Below are 20,159 nucleotides of genomic sequence, written 5' to 3'. Positions count from 1 at the left end.
AGAGAAATTCTGGCATGCCGCATATGAAAGAGAGAGATGGAGCTAGATGAGTCAACGTCAAAATCGTATGGATCAAAACATTGAACTCACATTCAGAAAATCGCAAATTTTTCTCTCATTCTGAATTGAACACATAGTTAATCTGATTGATTACGATTTGTAAAAGTGTTGAACATTCTAATAAAAGGAATTAGCGGTAAGTATTCCGTGAAATCTTTATCGGATTTCAATAAGTTCATGAAACTTATTGAAAGGCCGATTTCATCTTGAAAATTAATCGAAAGCTCATGTTTTTCTAGAATCCATCTCCTATTGCGAAATTCAAAGCACCAAAAGAACTAATTTTCAAATAAAATGCCTCACACTCGTGCAGCCTTCAATTGTACAGCGAGATTAGAAAAAAGCCAAAAGTTGAAATTTCAATCGTAAGTATTTATTTCTTTTAATACCCTCTGAATTCATACATAAAGGAAATATCAGTTCACAGTTTTCCAAAGGATGACAAATTAAGGGAACAGTAGATGAAAGCTGAAGAAGAATTGATTTCAACCCTTTTTCCTTGTTGAAAATATGCAGCAACCGTTTTCATCAACATGATTTATTAATATTCATGGTACAAAAACTCTGAAAAAAGATGTTATTCCTTCAGTTTTCAGTTTCTCCAATTATATGCCTGAGAGATTAAATTATGGAGATAAATGTCTTGAAGATAATATTGAAGGTACATTAATATTTTATTTTTTATGGATGTGAAATATCTATTTATTTTCCGTCCCTTATTTTATTCATTCATATAAATAATTATTGCAAAAGAAATTGAACAGGACCAGCCAGAGACAAAACAGCAAGAGATGGGGCAACCAGAGACGGTACAACTGTTTATAATATCAAAATCCTCTGCTGCTGCCATGGAAGATTTTCCCCCCAGATTGAATACTAATATTAGAAATACTAGAAATTAGAAACCTGGGAATGAGGATTTCCAAGAATGGAACACTAGACGAAGTAATATCTGAGAGAAACATCCAAAGAAAACCAATAATCTCAATGTTAAATAGGATATTATCGATTAAAAACATAAATGTGAATAATAAGAAAAAATGTACTCAATAGTTAGGAGCATAATAACATACAGCTCTGAAGTGAACAGCAGCTGGAAAATCTGAAAGGGACATGATACCAAATGATACAATAAGACATAGAATGGAAATAAGACATGATATTATTGATCTTAAGAACACAACAGTTGGTTTGGTACAGACAAGTCCATAAATACTTATGATACTAGGTGTGATTTAAACAATAATAATGTAAGTTCAATTCAAGAAAAACCAAATATGAAGATCAAATAGTTTGAAATTTTCAGTTTTTTAGATTGCCATACTAAATGAGGAACATATTCTGTACCGTAGCTTAAAAATTCATCTTTAGAGAAGCTCATTCACTGAAAGGCTGAAAATGGGTATCTTAAATTGTTATTTAGTTGAAAATTACTTTTAACATATGTGAACAACAACTTATAACGTTATAATATGTATTTTTCAGGAAAAATGAATGTATCATAACTGATCCTTGGAGAGATAAGGAGAAGAAGATCCATAAATTTCAAGATTTGGAGGAGTTTAGAACTAAGAAGAGGAAGAGCTCAATCCTGATATTTTTCAATATCCTGGATATTCGATGATTGGAAGAGTGAATATCCTCCTTAGTGGAGAGTGAGAAATCCGACTGCGAATATGTTCTTCCTGATGCGCTGATAGGCTAGAGTCGGACCATTTTTTAAATCATTTATTGTAATAATGTATTTTGAACAGCAATAAAAACTTAATGAATACAATTCTTCATAAACTCTCTTTTTTTTAATTGCCTGTGTTATCTGGAAACAATTTTTTGAAAGATTTTACTATTATCAAATTGATGAGTGACTTGAACTAAACTAGTTGGAAGTAATACAAAATTGAAGAATGAAATGTAATAGACATAATAACTCATTGTATTTAAACGGTAAAATTGTTTGTAAAAATGATTTTTCATTCTACCATCAATAATATTTGTACTTAGAATTTTGGTTGTCGAAAGCCAAAGTAATAAAATAGAACAACACAAATAGGTGATTACTAAGCAGTATACTTTCATTTTGAATCTTTAAATGGTTATATTTAAGAATTAGTCTATATTGAATTGATTATTCCAACCAAACATTTGAAAGAATGATCATCTTCACTCAATAATAACATAATATAACGATTTTCACTTGATAAAAATATATGAATATTATTTTCATTTTAAGTTGCGATATAATAAAAAAATATATTTTTTCTATCTTAATAGAAAACTTCATTCTCGCCCCTAAAGAAGGAAGGAAAAATGTTTTCCTCCCGGCAGGAGTAGAAGTACCATTTTCCTCCCTGACTGATAAAAATGACGACCTTAAAAGTAGTAGAAAAGACTATATACATACCTAAGGAAAAAATGCTTTCCTTTCTTGGTATATAAATAATAAAAATATTATTTATTATAGCTTTTTCCATAAATTCTCAAACAAAAATTAAACTTTTGATAGTCGAAAATAGATTAATATAAGAAAGATTTCAAGCAATTCTAACCCTCGTTTACATTGCTAGAATTCCAATTTATCAAAATAACAATGAGTTTCATTCAGAATAAAAGAAAAATTCAAGATTTTCCAAACTAAGTCCAATGTTTTGGTCATATGATTTTGACATTGACTCATCTAGCTGCATCTCTCTCTTTCATATTCAGCCTGACGCGAACTCTTCGTGAAAGTCTCGTTAGGGCCTGTCCATGTGATATAAGGTCTATGAGTAGTTCAAATATTTGACCTCTTTGACATTTTATGTTTTTTAAGGCAGTTGCGCAGTTGGGTTTTATAAGGTTTTGACAGGTAAGCCATAGAACAAGTATGTATATACACAGACTAACACAGTAATCTGTGGTATATACTTACTCTATGAGCAAAGATCTCCTTAATCTTTTCTATGAGGTAAGCACGTTGAACCTGTATATCATAGAACAAGTAAGTATATACTTACTCTATGCTGTATATCTTAGAACATTAATAAGAGGAATGGAAATCGCCTTGTAACTGAAGCATTTCTTTTGATGCCAACATTCGTAGCTCCTTGTCTGACCGGCGTCTAAGGCAGTGGCGTAACATATTTTGATTTATTTCGAAATAATCAATTGGTGCTCAAAAATAGTTTAGAGTGTGTGTTGCATTTTCCCTATATTTGAACCAATAAAATGATGTTATAATAATCTTACCTATATAAACTGCTCTCTGCTCCCACACAGCACCGAACTGTATAAGGATGTAAAGGAAGTGGGTATAAGGATTGAAATGGAACAAAAAGGGACTTATACAATGCAAACTGACCTTCTAATGAACTGTAATCCTAATATATTTGAAATGTCCGTGAATATAATCAAAACCGTTATATTAAACACCGAAAACTTTATACTAACAACCTTTAACTATTCTTTCCGACAACCGATACATCTCATTAATTAATCTAACAAAACATACGCCTCGACATTCCCAGAATCCGCGACGTTGCCAAAACTAAACATCATAATAATCAAAAAGGGCTAAAACAGTGTGATTTATTTAAGAAAATATTTTCGTAATTAGAAAAGGTCAATGTTTTTCTCAGTTTTATGATTCAGCCATTGTGAAGTTAGGAAAAAAAGATTTCTGATAATTATTAAACATAAATACGGATAAAATCTTTTTTGCTGTATGAATTTCAATTTAACACTCAAATTATTATTTCCCATTTCTTAAGATGTGAAGGGCAGTCGGAATTCGCGGGAAATCTTTTTTCTGTTGCATTTTCTCATATAAAATATCTATATTCTAAGCGCCCAGTCCATGTAGGTCTATGTGCTGAATAGATAGAATGATAACCATATTTGAAGAAATCCATATCTTTCAAACCGGCCCGACATCTATTGCCTCAATCAGTAAATCGAAAAAAATCCACTAGGCTCAAAAAAACCCGCAAGTCGGATTAAAATCCACCGATTAGCAACACTGTTATCCTAATAGCACTTACTATTTCCTCAGTCTATTTCTCAAAATATTTGGGCTACTTTTTCTGAAGACAACATATACATGGCAACATGGCTTTTTCCGAAGAGATCGCTGCGGAATTATCTAAACTGATAAAAGTCCGATTTAGTTGAAATTATTATAAAGAAGCAAATTCCCGTAGGAATAACAGCAAGTGAGTCACTTAAAAAATATATAGATGAAGATTTCGTCGAAAATTTTCATAGTACAAGTGATTAAACAAAACATAACCAAGAAAAATCTGAGGGAATAACAAGTTGTGAATATGAATTAAAGGTTGCGAAATTGGAATTAACGTACGCCAAAGAGAGCAATAAACAATTGCAGGCTATGGTGAGCGATAAAGATTTGATTATAAAATTATTATCGAGTAAACAACATAATATAAGGACGTACTCTGACCAGAAAAGTGACGGAGTTGCCGGTTCTACCAGTATTTCTGACAAAGAGGGAAGTCCGGAAATTTTGGTGGAGGAGCCATCGGTTGGAGGTGATGTTGGTGTCGGTAATGACAGAGCTCTAATGAGAGGAACAGGGAACTAACTTTGAAAAACAGTAAAAAACATCCTAAACCAAAAGAAATAATTGTTGGAACTGGAGTTGAGAATACAGAAGGCAAATTTAGGAGTGTGTCCCGGAAGGCTATCATCCACGTAAGCAGATGCTGGAAAAATACGACCAGAGAAGATGTGTTTCAGCACTTACAAAAAACAATACAACCGTACTGATTTTCTTGTCGAACCCTGCCCGATGCGAGATGATGCCAGGAGCATTTCCTTCAAGATTGAGGCAGATTATTCTCTGCTCGAGTCACTCTACGATGCGGGGAATTGGCCTGCGGGAGTGAAGGTTTCAAGGTATCAGTTATTTCGGAACAAGAATACTAAACAGTTCGGAAATGGTGGAGAATAAGCATGCTACAGTAAATATATTGAATCTAAACATACAATGTATTACAAATAAAATGAATGATCTTCTTCTTCTTCTTGATAGTTCCTGTCCTCTCATACGCATTCCCCCATATCAAGAGTGACGAGAGACCATGGAACAGCCGGTTGGCTATGCTTCCAATCTCCAAGTACCAGTTGTAATTCAACAGCCTGATTCCCAGGGGTGCAGGAGTATAGAATGAATCTATCTCAGGCTGCGAGGAAGCTGCTACAATGAAACACAGTGACAAGTTTAGATTTAGGCTTTCATAATTATAACCATGCTCATTCCCTTGGAGTAAAACAGGTTATTACATATAGGGTAATATGGATCAATCGGGAAAAGGAGTATGCAGTATATAAAAAGTGCTGAAGAATCTACCTCATAAACCATCTCAAAGCAAAAAAGGAAGAAAAAAAAAAAAACTGTCAAAGTCGAATGCGAGAGCAACTCAAAAACTCTAGCAGTAAGCTCACCACCTCAGGTCTAGTCGAGTAAAACACCTCGTACAAATTAAGAGGCGCCAATATCCCTAGGGCAAGTAGTCTCTGATATAAATTATCGCTATTGAAGGAATTATCACCGCAAGAAAAGAATATGTGGGGCAAGTCGCCGAGCCCCCCACATCCACATAGGGGGGAATCAATGACACCTATCCTTGACAAATGGGCTGGAGTCAGACAATGTCCTGACCTGATCCTGATTATAGTTGTAATATTTGACCTAGGACTATTCCAATCCTTAAACCAGGTTTCTCTACGGTATACGGCAGGTTTAACCACTGATGAGTATATTCTGCTCTTGGTCAGACCAATCTCTCTAAACCGCTTCGTCACTCATCCCAGAGTTTGTTCTTCAAGGCTGGCCAGAGCTCTCTTGGGTCCCCTCTCAGTTGGGACTGTCCCTGAAATAACCTACCTCGATTTGCCAACATATCTGCTGTATCATTGTGTGTTACATATGAGTGGCTAGGTATCCACATCAGAGCAACTCTCATCCCCAAAGATCTTGCTCTCGCCAACAATATCATGGTGTTAACTGTTACGATATCAATGTTGGCATTAATGTTTCCATGTTTTAACTTATTGAGAACTCCTAGAGCATCAGAAATAATCACCGCTCTGGTGAGGTTCCTATCTATGACCATTTGGACGGCCCTGCATATCACATATGTTTCAGCGGTATAGACAGACCAGTGATCTGGAAGTCTGCCGCACACTTTCACTGCTCTAGTCGGGATCCATAACCCATATCCGACGGAGTCAGGGTCACGAGATTTGGAGGCATCCGTGTAAATGTCAGTATATCCACTGAATTTGTCGGTGAGAATCTTCCGAAATAAACTTATATTAGTGATAGATTCCTTCTGTAGGTCGGTTTTATACATTTCCACATTCATGGATCTTACCTTGATCTCCGTTAGAAAATAAGGAAGATATTGCGCACTCCAAATAAGTTTTCTCCTATTTTTTAAGACCTTACAAGCTTCTATATAGCCGGGAATAGTGCCATTAAACCACAGGTTTTCTAGCTCACTTGGGTCTCCTATCACTTGCAGTAGAGGGTGATTGGAAAATCTAAAAATTTTTGTCACATATTTCAGAGCCAGCCATAGTCTCCTTGATTGGAGGGGAAGTTCTCCACTTTCAGCAAGTATAACATTGGTTGGGGATGATCTCATCAGTCCGAGTGCAGTTCGAATAACCGAAAACTGCACTCTGTCTAACTTCAGCAACTGCATCTTGGCACACCTACCATACAAAATCCCACCAAAGTCCAAGTGCGGTCTGACAAGTCCCTTATAGACGTTAAGCAACGTAGAGGGGTGTGAACCCCATGATGGTCGACAGAGGCTCTTGATGATTTTTGATTGGGATATAGCCTTATCACACATGTGGTCTATATGTTTACCCCACTTAAGTTTTTGGTCAAAAGTGACCCCCAGATATTTCACCTGAGACTTCCATTCAATGGTTTGTGAGCCTATAGTAATAGGGCTCACATTAATGGGAATTATACTTTTGGAGAAAATAATAGCTGCTGACTTTAGGGCATTAATTTTGAGACTGCGTGCCCTTAGCCAGTTATTCAAACCAATCAAACATGTATTAATTAGGTCAACCATCTGGTTGACATTCTTCCCCGAGCAGAGAAGCGCAAAGTCGTCTGCATACTGTATAAGGTGAATACTATGTGCCAACAAGTTTGGTGGGCACAATGAGTACAGCAGAAAAAGAAGGGGACTCAGGGGTGAGCCCTGAATAAGGCCATTGGTCACGTTTTTCCTGAACTCTGTTCCGGAAGATCCTGTAATTACCACTGATCTATGACGGTATAGTTGATATATCAGGTTACATAGGTTCCTGTGTATTCCGACGTCTATCAAGTTTTGCCAAAGGATGCCCAGATCTACGCAATCATATGCGTTAGAGACGTCGAGAAAGATAACCAGAGTGAACTGTTTCCTGTTAAATGCTCGGTATATATGACCGGTCAGAAGAGTGTGACAATCGGAGATAGATCTCCCTCTCCGAAAACCGAAAGTGAGAGCTCTGTTCAACTGCTCCTCAATAGTTTTTTCAATCCGCTCCTTTACCATTCTTTCAAAAATCTTTGTAATGCACGGGGTGATTGTGATGGGCCGATAGCTGGTGGAGACATTGGCAGGGCAATTCTTCTTAGGAACTGGTACGATGAAAGAAGTCTTCATACAAGATGGTGGATTCCCCTCCTGCAGTAACTGGTTGAAAAATCGGAGTAGGAGAATTCTCGCAGAAGGCGGAAGATGATGCAACATCAAATAGTCAATGCCATCCTTGCCAGGGGTAGAGTTCTTCTTCATCTTAAGCGAATAGTTCAGCTCATTCAAAGTAAAGGTGTCTTGAAGTCGATCATATACCAACACCATATTAGCGGATGAGTCCACTGGAGAAATTCTGTCCAATATATCCCTACATCATTCACCCCTTGAGGTCCCTCCCCTCGGGGTTGTCCTGAAAACTTTTTAATAATCTTCCAAAAATTTTTGGTGTTCCTGGTAGAAAGATTTTCAACGTCCTAAATGAATCTCTTTTCTTTTTCCTCATCAGTCTCCTGACTTTGGCGACTTGCTGTTTGAATTTGATAAAATTTTCCATGGAGGGAGCATGCTTGTATTCCGTCAATTGTAGCCTCCTCAGGGAAACTTCAACTGCAATCTCGTCATCCCACCAGTGGACACTATATTTTGAACTAGCCCACCTTCTGTATCTGGGAATAGTCTCCTCTGCGGCCGTCTGAACCATCTTAATGAAGTCTGGAATATCAGTCACCAGTCCCGTACCAGAACCGTCGATGATTCTCTCAGTATACTGCTGCCAATCCGCTCTCTTGGTGTTGAAGATTCTCGAGGTTTTCCTGAGAACTGTAGTGTCAATTCCATGTCTCCGGACTTCCACAACAATGGGTCGATGATCACTGCGTCCTGTGTCAGGAATGACTGACCAATCACTCCGTATGAGCAAATCTCCTGAGCAAATGGGCAAGTCCGGGGCACTTGCATTCTCATGGGGGGCTGTTACCCTAGTGGGAGTACCATCATTCAGAATTATATAATTATAATCTCTTACAAAAGCCTGTATCACATTACCATTGTGATTGGAGGTACCAGAGCCCCATGCAGGATTCTGAGCGTTGAAGTCTCCTAAAAGGAGGGAAGAACTGTTCGACAATTGATCCAATTGATAGAAGAGAGTTTCCGTCACATGTACATCCGGTGGCACATAGATGTTGAATATTTTAATACTCTCACACTGTATCCCCATAATTTGCACCCTTTGAGGGAGGTGTAACCCCTGAGTGTTGATAGTATCATAAACTAAGGAATTTCGAACCGCCATTGCAATTCCACCATATCCATCAGGCCTGTCTTCTCTCAGTAAGGAGAAGCCACCAATGTTGATTCTGTGATGATTCCTTAAAAATGTCTCATTTAAAACAATAATATCCGGCTTCGTGTCCCTTATGAACATCTTGAGATCATCAAAATTGGCATTGAGTGATCTGATATTCCATTGTAACATCCGCAGCATCCTGGTTAATCCAATAACAATATTCCAACAATAATGAAAGGTGATCCAAGATGATACATGGGTCTTGTCACAGATAAAATACGTGATATAAAAATTGTTCATCGAGATGAAGAGGAATTACCATATTTCAGGTAATCCTCCCCATATGTTACTTGTTGCCTATTGTGACTAAAGTCACTGTCTTCAATAATCATGAACTGGTCGTTGTGGTTAGCAGCTAAGCTAGCCTGTGAGAGCCGTTGGCTCCCTAAATCCGTCTGGCTAAGATCATTGCCAATTGAAGTTTCCTGAGAAACAGGGGTCTTCGAGAGCTGACTAGGTGTTCGAGAGTAAGATATAATTGGAGATACAGGTCGACTAGGAATCAAACAAGCATTATGCGCAGCTCTATCGTAACCTGTTTGCTCTGAGATCTTCCTTTTTGGACTTGGTGCACTGATAATGGGTTGTACAGAACCATATGATCTGCTTTGATTAGTAGCTACAACATTGGCATATGATTGTTTGCGTGAATTCATTAAAGAGGTCTCAGATCTGTCCTGTGGCAGGGTGGGGAATTCTGGGAGACGAGGTGCTATTTGCCTTCTACATGTTTTATCTGCCTCGTATAAAGATACATTGTGCAAGGCCATAATTTCCCTCATCTTTACCTGTCTTGCATATTCTTGACATTTCCTGTCAGTTGCTTCGTGACCTTGTTGGCAGTGAATGCAGCGAGGTTCCAAATCACACGGTTTTTCATCCTCGTGATATGATCCACATTTCCTACATCTGAATTTACCCGTACAAAGGTTACGAACATGACCATAACGCAGGCATTTATTGCACTGAACCACTGGGGGAATGTATAGCTCCACTGGCAGTCTGATGGTATATAGCTCAAAATACTTGGGAAGGGTCGTACCCTAAAACGTCAACACACAAGTGTTTGTTTTCACAAAAATGGTCCCATTTTCTGTAACCTTTCTACGGTTGAATCTACGTACCCTTATGCATTTGACTTCAGGGCTCATTCCCTTTCCGATGTTAACTATCTCTTCATCAGTTATATCTTGACCGATATCTCTCACAATACCCATGGTGGAAACAAACCTTCCTGGAATGTAAACATCATAGATTATGGGGTCAAAGTCATTATACTTGACAAATTTGTTAGCCTGTTCCGCAGACAGGAATCTGATACCCACCTTTTTAAGTCCCTTCCTACTGATATTCAAAATTTTAAATTTTCTATATTTCTCATTATTATAGATTGCCTTTCCTACATTCAATGGATTGAGATCCTTGATCTCTTTTTGAGTAGTCTCAACTATAATTTTGAATGGACCTTTGTCCTGTGGAGAGTAAAAACAATGTCGTTTTTTAAATCTGGCATCTCCCTGAGAGATGGTTAATAAGATTTTATCAATTTTTTCAATCAGTATTCCCTCTTCGCAGCAAACCGCTTCTGTCCTAACGGCTGATAATTCCTCCTTCAATAAATTAACATTAATCGAATTCCATTCTTCACTATTAATATTATCTAATGCAAGTTTTGACCTAGGGGATAATATTTCCAGAACCCGAGGCCAAGCCTCGGGATCTGTTTTGTTCATGTTTAAAAAAAAACCAAGAGATAAGGAGCTTATCTCACCGCTAAGTAAATTCCCAAAAAAAAAAAAAATTCAATAATAAAAAGAAAAAAAAAACGAAAATTCTACAAAAGCAAAGTTATTGGCCCTAATGGCCACAATGTTTATAAAGATCAGCACTAATTATAAGGTAAAAACTCACCACTATAAGGAATAACAATCACAAAGGTTAAACAACAGGAAAGTTTTCAGGTTAATTGAACTCCAATCTCCCAGATATCTTGCCCTGTCAATAGCCTAACCGCGAATGAATGAATGAATGATCTTAATCTTATCTTAAATGATAACAAATTTGACGTTGTTTGTCTTACAGAGCACTGGCTAAATGAGAAGAATGAGGCCAGTATCGTTGTTCCGAATTATAGAGTTGCCAGCAGCTTTATTAGAAGGGAAAATCTGCATGGGGACTCCTTGATTTTGGCTGGGGATAACCTTGATACCACAGAGATAATTTCTATAAAGGATCTTTCTGTGGAAGGAGTAATAGAAATGAGTGCTGTCTATGTTAAAAATTTGAAGATGACTGTTGTTTGTTTATATAGACCTCCTCAGGGTGACTTTGGTACTTTCTTGGAACAGATGGAAACATGTCTGGATTCGTTTTTTGAGGGGAGTCATCCCCTTGTGGTGATTGCCGGAGATTTTAATGTTGACTTCACTAAAGAATCTGGGAACAAATCGAAAACTGAAAATATTCTTGAAGGATTTGGTTTTCATAGGGTTTTTTCAGAACCCTCCAGAACTACTGTGACTTCAAGTACATGTATAGATAATGTTTTTACCAATTTAAAGGAATATACTTACATCAAGTCGACGTTAGATTTCCATATTTCCGATCATATGGCACAGAAGATTGCTATCGCCATGCCGAAACCTGAAAGAAAGTTAAAGTACAGAAAGATAAGAATAATGAACAATAAGAATATTAGTGTCTTCAGGGATAAGCTGAAAACGACTAATTGGCAGCAGTGCTTTCAAGGTGGAGCTGACGAAGCATATAATAGGTTTCACGATATTCTGCTGACACACTTCAATTCATCATTCCCTGAGAGAAAAGTTATATTAGGCGCAAAAAAGTATTTGAAAATCTGGAATTCCAAGAAGGTTAAAGAATATCAGAGAAGACTGGACGCCATTCGTACTATTATGATGGTAAAAAAGGACGAAACAACCAAGAACCTATATCGGAGATTAAAATCGGAGTATAAACAGTACATAAATGAGGCGCAAAAGAATTATGACTTGGGATTCATAAGAAGATCGGACAACAAAAACAAAGCCATATATGAGGTGATAAACAGGAAAATAAAAGCACAGAAGAAAAAGACGGCCAAGACCTCACTTCTAGGTTCTAATTTCAAACACTACAAGCAAACAAAACAAATAGAATAAAACCAATAAACAACAATCTATGATCTCAAGATTGCAGTATCACATAGAAATGGTTGGGATTCACAGATATACGGAATCACAGAAGATGAAAAATGGAAACATGAACTCACTTAAGTTCATTGAAGAACTTGTCCTTGAGCACACCTCCATCCTCCATCTCTTCCCATGGCTTCAAGACTCCTCAGGGAACACAGCATGCCATTAAGGCTTTGTTCAAAATTTTTCAACGGAAACAGTTCTGTTTAAAAAGAACAAAAAAAAAATTTATATGTATATATATATATATATGATCATAAGTAACGTCACAAACAAAATTACAGGATATCGGCCAGTTTTACAGTACTCAACAAGAAAACATGATAACCATTTTTTCCTCTCTATGTGGACACATTCGGAAGGGTCTCGATGAAGTGGATACGAGGGAGATAGCAAATATATAGAATCAGCAGTTGATAATGCTATGAATTCTTGCTTTATCGGTATTCAGAAGCCAAAGTTTCAGTCTTTTCTTAAATGATGATCTCGAATTGATTCCTTGAAGTTCATCAGGCAACAAGCGGAGTAAACGAGGAGCAAGGTAGGAGAAACATCTCTGGCCAACTGACTTATTTGCCCTGGGCATGAACATATTGGTTCCTTTGTTGTTTCTGGTGGGATATTCATGGTTCGCTGAATGGATATATGTTTTTTTCTCAGAAATGAATTGAAGAATATTCTTACAGAACAATTGTCTGAAATCGAGTAGTTGGGATTCAGAAAACAGTTGGTCGGTTGGATAAGTTCTCGGTTTTCCCAGGATTATTTTGATGAACCATTTTTGGAGTACCTCTAATGGTTTCAGATGACAACTTAAAATGCCTCCCCAGCCAACAATACCGTACTGAATGATGGATTCCACCAGAGCATGGTACAAGATTTTGAGATGAGTGAACCCCAAAAATTTCTTGAACTGCCAGAATCTGTATATCAGTCCACGGATTTTCTTCACTACATTGGTCGTGTGTACGTCCCATCTAAGAAACGAATCAACACAGATCCCCAGATATCTCACCGATCTCTCCAATGGGACACCCACACCGTTCAACGTGAGGGTATCGTAATTAGGTAAATTACTCTCGTATGACGTAAATGGTACAACCTTAGTTTTCTCTACGTTTACTGTGAGGACACTACACCTGAACCATTCGAAAACATTCTCTAGATCGTTTTCAGCTGTTTCTCGTACCTGTCGCCATGATTCTCCAGTATATATAATCGCCGTATCGTCAGCGAATGAAATTATAGTCCCAGAATTTTTTCTAGTGAGTATTTCGTTTATATAAATTATTAATAGGACTGGGCCTAGCACGGTCCCTTGAGGAACGCCATAAGTTATATCCATTTCACTGCTTACATCGTCTCCCATCCGAACTCTTTGCTTGCGGTTGGTTAGAAAATTTTCCAGTAATCTATAGGTAGACCCTCGAAAACCCAAACATTCCAGTTTTTTCAACAGCAACTTGTGGCAAACAGTATCGAAAGCTTTCGCTAAGTCGATAAAAATTCCTAGACACTCTCTTGTCCATTGCTTGGTTTATTTGGTAGGAGATAGCAGCAATGGCGTCTTGAGTGGATAGGTTATCTCGAAAACCAAACTGCGATGGCGCAATCAGTTTGTATTTATCGAGGTAGTTTGTCATTCGCAATTTTAGGATTTTCTCAAAGATTTTAGAGATTGTAGAAGTTAGTGATATAGGTCTATAATTGTTGACTTTTCTCTTGTCACCATTTTTGTAGATTGGTATGACAATCGCGTTTTTAAAGTGAGTAGGGACGTCACCAGTTGCAAAACATTTATTTATTATGAAGGAAAGGGGTCGAGCTACATGTTCAGATATGGACTTCAAAATATCGTTAGTGATTTTATCTGGGCCAGGTGCCTTTTTGGATTTTAGTTCTTTAATTATTTCTGTCACTTCAGATGGGTCTGTTTCGGTTAGGTACATTGATTGAGGTTGTCTTCTGGTAGCGGGTTCATTTATTCCATGATTTTTTAGTTTTGTTGCTAAGTCCTTGCCTACATTCGCAAAATAAACATTGAAACATTCAGCAATATCCTTCCTATCATAGACAAGGTTGCCGTTCTCCTGTTCAACGCTGTCAATATTGTGCCTTTTGGGATCGTTTCCTGCGTACTCTTTTATTGTTTTCCACATTTCTTTGGAATTTTGGGAGTTTTTGATTATTTTGTTTTTATAAAAGTTGAATTTAGTTTTTCTAATAAGGGAATTCAGTTTGTTACGGTAGTTTTTATATTCAGTTTTTAGGGTCTGGTTTTCAGGAAATTTGAGAGAATTTTGACGCAATTGGTCTCTTTGTTTTATCGAAGCTATGAGTCCATTTGTAATCCATTCTCTCTTTCTTGGTTTCATTGCTTTCTCAATGGTTGCTGTCGCGGCCCTGATACAGTCTTGGAGCTTCTTGACAAATGCATCAGTCGCGGTTTCGGCATTTTCTGAGGTGTAAACATTTTGCCACCGTTCTCTCCTTATTAATTGCTGAAGTTTATCTTTATTTAATATTTCATAGATAAAGTAATTTTTTTGGGTTTTATTTATCGTATTAGTGATATTTGTGCCCAAGATTAATGAGTAATGGTCGGTGATGTTGGTTCTGATGATAGCTGGAGTTATATCTGTAGAATACCGCTCATTTTTCATTTTCACAAAAGCATGATCTAAGCAGGTAGCGGTAGTATGAGTTACTCTAGTAGAGGTATAAATGAGCGATACGAATCCCTTTTCAGATAAAAAATTTATATATTCTTGAGTTAATTCATCGCTATCATCCATAAGGTCTATATTGATATCACCTATGATATAAAATTGGTCATATATTTCCACATTTACATTACTCAAAAATGTTCCAGCCTATCATTGAACATCTGAATTGAGGTCGATGGTGATCGATAGATCGATAGTATCGAGATTTTTTTCTTACCAATGTCAAATTCAGTAAAGACTGCCTGTGTTTCACCTAAGTTAACTTGTTTCGAAGTGGAACGAATAGTATCCCTAATATATACCACAATACCGTCACTTTTATTCAGGGGACTGCCATTGTATACACTGTTGTAACCGTGCATATTAAACAAACTGATATCATGCACTTTCCAAGTTTCAGATAAAATAATGCAAGATATGGGGTATTGATTTTCGAATTGAGACATGTATGCCTGAAACTCGTCGAAGTTTTTGCCCATACTGCGGATGTTTGTATGGAAAATTGTCAACTCGCTCTTGCTTTCAAGGATTACTTTTGGTCCCTCATGACTTTCCACCACTAGTGTGCTTATAGGATCCACTTTATAGTCTCTAATATACTCATTCATTTTTATTTGAGCTACTTGTACGCTAGTTAGTGTAGGACAGTCTAATCAGTAGTAGTGGTTTTTAAATTCACCATCTCAGGAGCGAGTACTTGATGAAGAACCAGATCTTAAACTTTTGAGCCTATCTTTTTCTGCTGGGGCGGCAGTTGCCTTTGGTGAATTCCTGTTTCTGTTAGTATTGATAGGTGTCTTTTTATCTTCTTTTGAATCTTCTGGTATATTTTCTTTTTCGGGCTGAGCACCCTGCAGTAACACTTCGTCAAAGTTACGTGTCCTTGGAGTTGGTGGAGCACTGCTTGCTTTTCGTTCTTCTAGGTAGCTTTTTTCGTTTTTCTCTAGTTCCCCAACAGTATACGCTACGTTATAGATATACAATCTGCTGCCTTTTATGTATGAGTTGTCATTCGGGTTTTGTCTTGCTTTATTAAGGTAATTTCTCAGGATTTTATTCTCGCACCTCTGTTTATAGGTAAGATCGTTAGAAATTCCAATGTCAGTTCCCCTTAACTTTCTGCACCGCTTTACGACCTCGAGTTTCTTCAAGTACGAAACGAATTCGACCTTCAGTGGGTTTCTTCCTTGCGTTCTCAACTTGTAGAGATTATTTAAGTCCGATGTATGGACATCAACATTCAAAAGTTTCTTGAGATTTTTACAGATACCGGAAGGGGACACTTCCTCAGAGTCTTCTAACCCAAATATAATAATGTTATTTTTCCTTGTGGTTATTTCTAAGGCTTCTATTTTATCGCTGAGGACTGCATTTTCAGCTTCCAAATTGTTCACTCGGTGGTTAAGTTCCTCTATTTTCAACAGTAATTTACTCTCCGACGCCTCAATAGCGGATTTGATTTCTTTTCTGTTTTTGATAATTTCTTCCTTCAGTATTCTTACAGCTTTGTTCCAATCATCTGCCATTGAAATAATTAATTTTTAACCTGACGAAATGGTCCAAAATTTTTCGCCACAGGTACCTTCAATGGATTCAATTTTCCGCGAAAGTTTGCTTGCAGCAGAAACACACTCCACCAGCCACCGCAAAAAACTGCTAATCAGGCGAAAATCAAAAGGAAAGGGAAAAAAAGGACAAAAAAAAACAAGGACACACGCTTCACTCCTCTGTGGCCCGTCAGGGAGACTCAAATATGACAGACAGAAAAAGGCCACGGATGGAATAGGTGAAAAAACACAGCTGAGACAATCAGAGGATATTTGAAGGAGAGTGTGTGGTTTCCCTTATCGAGGGAACTCCCAACATCAGTCAGATGTTCGACTTAATGACAAGGAATCCTGAGGTAAACAAACAATGAAATCACGCCCAAAGAAGAGCGGACAGAATCGTTCAAGGAACAATCTGCAACCACAAAAATGTTATAAGAAGTGTACTTACAACAGGTATCTACTTTTCCAGATTTTAAATCACAACACCTCAACTGTGCGATGAAATTATATCAGAGCAGTGAAATATACGTGTGCATACGATTTAAATTCAACGATATAAATTCAACGAGATAAAGGAGCCCCTGTGTAGTGTTGAAGAAAAGTGTTCTGAGGAAGGAATTTTTCCGAAGGGACTGAAGTTGGCTAAGGTTATTCCGGTTCATAAACGAGTCCACAAATTATAGGCCGATTTCTCTCTTGCCCGTCATCTCTAAGGTTTTGGAATCTTTGTTGAAAGCAAGAATTCTGAATTTTATTGAATCGAAGCATATAATCTCTCTTCATCAGCACGGATTTCGGAAGGGACGATCAACTATCACTGCTCTGGCAAGTATAGTAGAGAATATAATAAGATCTTTTGATGACAGGGAAATTGTCGAACTACGCTGTTTAGATCTGAGCAAAGCATTTGACAGTGTGGCGCATGATCTGTTGCTGGAGAAGCTAGAATTATATGGTTTCAGGGGGCCAGTTCTCGCTTTGCTGGGATCGTACTTGGAGGACAAATGTCAGGTTGTACAGCTGGACGATATGACATCTGAAAAAGAAAGCATAACGATCGGAGTGCCCCAAGGATCTATTCTGGGACCGCTTCTTTTCATCTTGTATGTCGACGACCTTTTTGATGATGTTGGTTGTGATGTGAAGTGCCTGTATGCTGACGACTCCAGTTTTGGTGTGAGGGATTCGAGTGTGGAAAATACGAGGAATAGAGCAGAGTTATGTTTAGAACGGGCAAAAACATGGTTCCAGTCAAACGGACTGAAGTTGAATGTAGATAAATCCCAGAGGTTCATATTCACCACCAAACAAAGTGCAGTTGACGAGACAGTGATTCTTTTGGGTGTTACCTTGGACGGTTCACTCTGATGGAAGCCCCACATACACAAGCTGACGAAACGATTATCATGGGCAGTGTACAATGTGAGAACAATTAAAAATTGTTTAAATGAAGAAGCAGCATTACTCACCTACTTCACACTGTTCCACAGCGTGTTAACTTATGGCGTTATTCTATGGGGAGCTGCACCAGATGCTTCAGTAGTATTCCTGCAACAGAAGAAGGCGATAAGAGCAATTGCTGGAGTATCACAGAGAACAAGCTGCAGGGAGCTGTTCTCTCAGTATGGAATAATGACCTTACCAGCAATATACATACTTGCCTGTCTATGTTCCTTGTACAAGAGTGACAAAACCGAGTCATTTCATCATGATTATTCCACTAGAAACCGAAATAAATGGATACTCCCACAACACCGTATAAATAGAATCCAAGATAGCTTCAACTTTTTGGGTATCAAGTTGCTAAACAAACTTCCTCAAGGCTGGTTGGAACTAAGCAAAGTTTCCTTCAGACATCAAATGAAAAGGTTTTTGACAAAAAATGTATTCTATTCCATAAAAGAATTTTTAGATTATAAATTTTAGATTTTGAATTTTATAATGCAGTTCACTTATTATCTGTCAGCCAGTTGCCATTGTGGTTTTTTTATTGAAGTTTTTATTGTGACTTATTATTGAATTTTTTAATGTGACTTATTATTATTATGTATTGGATATTTATTGTATCAATTTTTTAAATATTTAACTTTGACGCACCTTGTGAATTATTGAAGGTTAATTTTATTTATTTGTGATGTTTTAAGAGCAAATAAATTCTATTTCTATTCCTATAATTTTAAAAATATTATAAATTTTCTTTTGTGTTTTTATTTATCACAAATTTTGAATTCCATAAAATTCAGTTAAACTTGCAGCTACATTATATCGAATGTAAATTTAATTACCTATCTATAATATTATTGATATAATATCAATCATAAAAACTCAGGAATAGAAATTAAAAAATATTTTCTTTTAGATAACACTCAAATCTCAATGAAATTCACCTTTTTCTGAAAGAAATTTTAGATATCATGAAAATCTGTACCATACAGTTCCTAAATGTGAATCGTTTAGCTATTTCAATACAATTCTGATCCGAATATCTCAATATTTTTCTTTAAAAAAATTAAAAGTGCGTTATTCCCATAGCCATATTAAGCTATTCAATACTATTTTCATCTGAATAACTCAATATTTCTCATTAAAAACGCTTTATTCCCATAGTCATTTCAACAATCAAGTCATGCAAAAAACTCAATATTTCTCCAAAAAAAAAATTAAAAACGCGTTTTTCTCATAGTATATTCGCATGTGTTGCCATTAATTCAATGACTCCATCCTTCCCAACACCTCTCTTTCTTTGATAGTCTGCAAAGCGATGCAAGTAGAAGCCACGTGAGGGCCAGTCCATGTTGTTATAGGTCTATGGAAGAATCTGATCGCCGGTTGATATTCATCTTGGGAAATTCTTCATTCTATTGAAACTATGTGAGAAATGAGGTAAGGGTATGCAATGCCATATTTATTTATTACTAATTAATTAAAAACATTGTATTTTACGAGAGTTTATTTATTGTATATTGTTTACATAAGAAATCTACTAAAATAACTCATAAAATGGAAATTATATCTTAAAAAAAATTATGAAACTAGCTTGTTTTCAATTTCTTCTTGAGAAGACATACCGCCTGCTTCTTCGGGGATGTTTCCTGTGACGTGGATTGCCAGCTATCTCAGCATTGCTTTGGTGGTCATCTAATGGGTCTTCTTCCGAGGGGTTTGTTGTCCCTGGTGATCTTTGCCATTCTGTCTAGGCTCATTCTGTCCACATGCTGGTTCCATCTGACCACATCGTCCACTTGGCACTTCTCTCTTATAATATAATTTTTCTGTCTGTCCGCCAGTTTGTATCCCGTTATTGTTCTTAGGATCTTCATTTCAGTTGTTCGCAATACCCTCTTTGTTGTAGACATTTCGGCTATGGTCTCCGCTCCATTGATAGTTTGCATTTTGAAATATAATAATAATTCACTTATATTCTATATTCAAGTTAAATATCGATTTTGTAATATTAATCCTTACTAAGAAACAATTAACCACGTCACTGGAATGTTTACTGCTCCTCTATTTGTCAATTTTGCGGGTTTGTTGTTTTCCTACCTCACTTTATCATCTTACTGATGCAACTTATATGTCTTTTAAGAGTTTCTTACACGCTTTAAACATACTTACAGTGACATTTATATTCTTTTTCATTCAAATGGACAGAATCCACATTAATTTTGAGGTAAACTTTCCAGTTGGCTGCATAACCACATAAGTAATTCTTTTATGTTCAAATGGACAGA

At 36.9% G+C, this 20,159-nt stretch overlaps 1 long non-coding RNA gene across 6 annotated transcripts; it reads left to right on the top strand.

Moving 5' to 3' along the window:
- The first annotated feature begins 72 nt into the window (after positions 1 to 72).
- Positions 73 to 1,848, top strand: LOC123677017. Of its 6 annotated transcripts, none has more exons than XR_006747032.1 (4): positions 73 to 425; positions 481 to 721; positions 814 to 1,310; positions 1,367 to 1,848. It is a non-coding gene; the product is annotated as an uncharacterized LOC123677017 (long non-coding RNA). The 6 variants fall into 6 exon arrangements; XR_006747036.1 differs by having other exon boundaries at positions 481 to 1,310; positions 1,375 to 1,462; positions 1,546 to 1,848; XR_006747033.1 differs by having other exon boundaries at positions 481 to 1,310; positions 1,367 to 1,462; positions 1,546 to 1,848.
- Positions 1,849 to 20,159: the final 18,311 nt, after the last annotated feature.

This window comes from Harmonia axyridis, chromosome 3 (genome assembly GCF_914767665.1).
Source record: "Harmonia axyridis chromosome 3, icHarAxyr1.1, whole genome shotgun sequence".
Taxonomy (NCBI): domain Eukaryota; kingdom Metazoa; phylum Arthropoda; class Insecta; order Coleoptera; family Coccinellidae; genus Harmonia; species Harmonia axyridis.
The sequence above is the reverse complement of the archived record's forward strand: the minus strand, read 5'-3'. Positions and strand labels throughout refer to the sequence as shown.